The sequence below is a fragment of the Hordeum vulgare genome, chromosome 6H, assembly GCF_904849725.1.
Source record: "Hordeum vulgare subsp. vulgare chromosome 6H, MorexV3_pseudomolecules_assembly, whole genome shotgun sequence".
In the NCBI taxonomy this organism is placed as follows: domain Eukaryota; kingdom Viridiplantae; phylum Streptophyta; class Magnoliopsida; order Poales; family Poaceae; genus Hordeum; species Hordeum vulgare.
The window spans coordinates 137176514-137182202 of record NC_058523.1 but is presented as its reverse complement, the minus strand read 5'-3'; the positions used below and the strand labels follow the sequence as shown (position 1 = coordinate 137182202).

Genomic DNA, 5689 nt, shown 5'->3' with positions numbered 1-5689 from the left:
ACCCATGCAAATAAGCACTACATCCACAAGAGGTAGTGCTCAAGATTTGTTACATGAGCATCAACTCTGAAGATCATATAAAAAATCTAAGAGGAGTCACGTAATTTTACAAGGACCTTTTTTATATGTTGTTTTATAAATGATTATTCGTATTAATTCCATTTTTCAACATGAATAAAAACATTCACATTATTCTGTCTTTAGTTCTGTGTAGGCATGTTTCTGAAGATGAAAAGAAGGTGGGAAGAAAACTATCAAGACCGTAAAGCAGATGCAACATCAAAATCATTCGAGTAAATTATTCTTCAATCTGTAAGTCCCATTTTTTTGTTGCACCCACTAATCATAAAATATTACAACGCATTTCTTCATATAGTCATCCTCACACTCTTTTTTAAAGTAGCTCCATCACTACATGAGTAAAAACAAAAAATAAATTCAAAGCATTCCAATCCATGTCATTCTTGTCTTTGTACTGTTGATTTGTTTTGTGATTTGCCTCTCTTCTTTGCTTGCCCCCCTTTTGCTTGATTTGCTTTTGTTGCTGCTGCTCAAACAAAAGAAAACAAAAAATCACTTCAAGGAAACAACGGGAAACTACTTTTCAAACAAAACTAGGGGAAACTACTTTTCTACTTCACCTGATGCACGTTTTCTTGGGACCTTTTGTCCTTGTGGCTGGACGATACTATCATTGCGCGCTGTGCAAGTAGCAATGTTGTGTGTTTCAGAACCACAACGGCTACAATGAATCTTTTGCTTGGCCAGTAAAGTTTCCATGAATGTCTTGTATCGCCCTGTTTGTGGACGTCCTTTCGAAACAGCAACATCAGGATCTTGCAAGTTGTCCCCATAACCATCTGGATGTGGGCCTGTACAGCAATCTTACACATTTGTGTGCCCATCATGTGTTTTATGACCTTTAGCAGTTTCATCTTCCTTAGTCATCTCATCCAACCTTTGTTGCACTCTCTCACTCTCTCCAACAACATACAAATATTTCCTATTTGTTGAGGCACCATCAGAAGCCATCTCATTTAACCTGCTAGATAGAAGTGTGTACCTTAAGTGTTGACTACCAGTAGTTAGGTCAATAGGCACATTAAAACGCTTGTCTCGAATATCCTTTTCATCTTATGGCATCCATCTGTCAATGTAATATTTTTGAGGCAACTTTGACATGTTAAGATAAGAAAGAACCCTAAGGACATGACTACACAGAATTCCATCCTTCAAGAATTTAGCACATATGCAACTAAATTCCTGTTGTTGCATGTTGACTTCAAGTACAAACCTTCTTTGTCTGAAATCTTTTGCAGCCATCATTTCTGTCTTGTACACTTCATACCTCACATTCCGCTCTATTTCTTCAACATGTAAATTCACAACAAATTTTATCTGTTTTTGGAACCAGTAGAAGATCTTCCTATTGTACATTGTTGCTGCCTGAATCTCAAGTTCACTGTGAGCCTAGAAAGTTGGTTGAGTTGTTCTTGTTATCGAGTCCTGCTGTCGCTCATTGTCTTGAATGTTTTCAGAAATCCTTTGATATTCTTCCAGGAAAGATATCACACTGTGAGTTGAAGTTATGTTATCCTTGAAAACGGCGTTCGTCCCCTCACTACATGCAGTAGAATGAATGAAGGGGAAAAAATTCTTTTTGAAGTAGACTGGAACAAATCTCTTCCTTTTTTTCCACATAAGGTTAAAATATTTCACATGTTGAATTCCATATCTCTCTATCATATCTGGCCACAACCATTCAAACTCAGCCTCTGTCAATGAGTTGTGTATGATATCACTGAAATCAGCATGCAGGTTTTCCTTTGTTGCGAAAGTCCTAGGGCATTTTTCCTCAGCTTTCTTTTTAATATGGAAGAGGCATCGTCTGTGAACGGAATTAGGGAAAACCATAGGAATTGTCGTCTTCATGGCTGCATCTTCATCTGTGATGATTGTGACAGGAGCTTTGCCTCCCATGCAATGAAGGAATGTCTCAAACAACCACTTAAATGTATCAGTTGTCTCATTCTCAATTATTGAACAAGCAAACAAACAATTCTGACTGTGACCTGTGATGCCAACAAAAGGAGTGAATGGTAGATTGTATCTGTTTGTCTTGAATGTTGTGTCAAAGGTCAAGCAATCACCATACAAGTCGTACATCTTTCTTGCATATCCATCAGCCCAGAAAATACACAACACCTTGCTTGCCTCATCAGAAACATTAGCTGTCTTGAACGCATAGTAGAATCTTGGATCTTCTGCTTGATTTTTTCTGAAGTAAGTGAGCACTGGCATCATGTCATTTTGGTTAGTCTCCTTTCCAATTGCTGTCCTCACGTTGCTGATATGTTTTTTAGTGTAAGGAGTGTTGCCCCCTCTCAAGAAACTGAGGATTGTCATTATCTTTCTTGTCGGCAGCTTTACAGCATTGAATGTGCGGATAAGAAGCTTCTCCTCCTCTGTCATATGTTTATGAGAACGCAAATATTTTGTTTCAGATGGAGGGCTCAAATCATGGTTGTGTTCAAGGTTGATGGTTGTGATTACCCATTTGTCATTTTCTTGGTGATAATCAGTTGAGCTTTACAACCAGTTATATCAATGGTGTTGGTTTTCTTCTTTATCAAGTTTTCCCGTGGAACCTGTCCTGTTTTCTGCTGTCTCGTTTCCCGACGTTTCCTCAGCCTTGCCTCCTTCTCCTCTTCATCAATCCTTTTCCCAGAGCGGTTACATTTGAAGGTAATCCTTGTCGGTGCAGTCCCACCTTCCTTCTTTGCACAAAAGTAACCTGCCTTCTTGACCGAGAAGCCACAGATTGATGCATACTCATTGTAGAAACCAAACGCTGCTTCTTGGTTGTCAAATGTCATGTCAACTACTTTCACATGGTGGCTACGGACTTCCTGGCTGCATGTACGAGCCGCAGCAATACTTTCATCTTCAAGGAACATAAGGATGTCATCTTGTGTTAGTTGTTCTTTTTCGATCCCAATTTCAGTGTATTCTTTTTCTCCAACATTATGAACATCCATAGCAGAACTTTTTCCTTTATGCCCAAGGGAAAGCTCATCTCCTGATTCACTATTTGTATCATCTTCATCAAGACACTGGTCAGAGGTGCATTATACTGCTTCATCAGGTTGTTCATTGTCAAAATTCAAATCTTGCAGGCTTTCAAAATTTGGATATTCAGGGAACTGTTCTTGACATTGATTGTTGTCAACTTCCGATGTATCTGCTATTGTTTGAGCATTTGTTTGCATTGGATCCTCCGATGTTACTGTTCCATATCGCCCAGTTATCATGAACAGTTCATTCTGAATTTTTTTTCATAGCAACAAGAGTTTTATTTTAGCAATTGCATAGAAATGTAAATTTATAGAGAAATAAATCATTTTATTTGCAATGTTTTTTATATTGAAGTTGATGAAGACAAACCTCAGTACGAAGCAGCCGATCTTCTTGGGATTGAGATAATGCATACTTTGCACCCTGTCAAGAAACAACAAGCAGACACTCGTTTCATAATGTTTTTTCTTCATTTCTGCGTATTGTTTTTTTATAGGAAAGTAATGAGTCACGACCAAACCTCTTGATCAGCAGCAAACATCATTTGCAAGTAAGACATAGGTGCGTCACTTGTCATGTTCATGATCTGCATTCCCTAATTTTTCAAAATGACAATAATAAGGTTTTTCTGCGTCAACAAGCCATTCTTTCTTTTAGGTCATTATTACCACGGGTGCATCATTGTTCATGTGACACACTTACAGGAGACTGATTTGTTGATGTTTGTGTAAAATGGCTAGTTGAAGCCCCAAGAAACAGATGTGCGCGTTCATCCATCTGCCAAAATAATCATTTAATATGTAATAAGAAAGTTGCTGTTGTTTGTAGTCATTTGCTGTTTTTTTTATTTTAAGGACTCATCAAAATGGACAACTATTTTCCTGATGTTTGTAGTCATTTGCTGTTTTTTTATTTTATGTACACACTGCCCTGGTCAAAAAGGGTCATATTTTTTTACACTGGTGCTTCTTTTTTTGATGCATACCTGTAGTGGATTGTTGTTACTCATGCAGTCTTCATTGATGCCTCTCATGTTATGCATATTTGGAGCAACTTCATCATCCAACAACAGTCTATGCAATGTACCAGGCACTTTGCTTGATTCTGGTTGCTGTATGGTATCGCCTGCAAACAAACAACATTTTCTTTTTCAGTCCCAAGTAAGTGCCTGCAGCATCAGTTTTTTTTCTGGAATTTGTTTTGTTCAAGTTATTGATAATGCAGTGCCTTTTTTAAGTGTACCCAGCTATAACATGTCTCATATCTAACCTGATTGCCAAGCAGATAGCTTCCATAAGTGCTAAGTATAGCTGCATTGTCAGAGAAAAAATCTGGTCACAGAGGTTTCCTTTCTTTTTCAACAGGTCACAGAGTTCTGGTTGCTAGATTTTGTGAGAACAGTGGATGATCAATTGCAGACAGAAATTGAAAGCACAAAAAACAAAGCAAAGCAAAGCAGCTTACCTTGGTGAGTTATCTTACTCCTTTGCTCAGCTTCCCCATCTGCATCCATGCGAGACACTGTTTTTTGTGCTGTTTTTGCCTGTCCTGAGTATCCCCCAAACTGTGTTTCTCCTCTATCCATGGCACACAATGTTTTTTTGCCCTGTTTTCTGCCTGTCTTGAATCTCCCCCAAATGTATTTTCAGCTGGATCAGTTTTTGTTTGAGCTGAATCTGCCCTGTTTTCTTTGTACTGTTCTTGCATGTCCTAAATCTGCCCCCAAACTTTGTTTGAGCTGAATCAGGCCATAGATCTAGGATGTTTTACCTATCCCAAAAACAACAACAAGAGGATGGCTGGAGATAGGGTTGGGGGGATGGGTAGCAATGTGGCTGGAGGTAGGGTTAGGGGGATGGGTAGCAATGTGGCTGGAGGTAGGGTTCGGAATGGGGTAGCAATGTGGCTGGCGGCAGGGAACCGGGGGGGGGAGGAAGATGCATGGAAACAGGGGAGTCACGTGACACCTGGAAACAGGGATGGGAAGACAACAAGAAAGGTGACAGGCCCACATAGGAAAGAAAAGTAACATGCCCAAATAGGAAAGAAAAAGGCAAACAGCCCACATGCAGGATCAAAAGAGAAAACGGGCTGGGACAAGAAACAAAACGGGATGGGATAGAAAAAGGTGACATCACACCCATGTCGGGTGACTAAGACCATAGGGAAAACGTAGCTAGCTGTGCTCTAGGCGCTCCCTTTATTTTACCATGAACTTGAGAAACTTGACAGTGGCACAACGGCAAATAGCTCGACCCGTCAACGAGGAGACCTGAGTTCAGGGAGCTCTTACATGCCGCTCGTTGCGGCAAGAAGTCCCGAGCCGCACAAGGGACCTGAGTTCAGGGGTCATCCCACGAAGAACGCGACCGGGCCAGCCAGCCCACGAAGATTGCGAGCAACAGCAAAGAAGCACTGTAGCGTTAATAATAATTCAACGTAGCTAGGATTCGAACCTTGAATCGAATGTTACATACGACATTCTACTATCAGTTGAGCTAAGCATTGTTACCGGTTAATTGGAATCCCACAACCATAAAGAACAAACACAAAGATGAGATCTGAATTATTTTAGGAAATTTGACTTTTTGAAAACGGATTGTATTGTGGAAAG

At 39.9% G+C, this 5689-nt stretch overlaps 1 pseudogene; it reads right to left on the bottom strand.

Annotated features, from left to right (window-relative positions):
• Positions 1-624: 624 nt before the first annotated feature.
• LOC123405225 lies at positions 625-4782 on the bottom strand (annotated as a pseudogene).
• Positions 4783-5689: the final 907 nt, after the last annotated feature.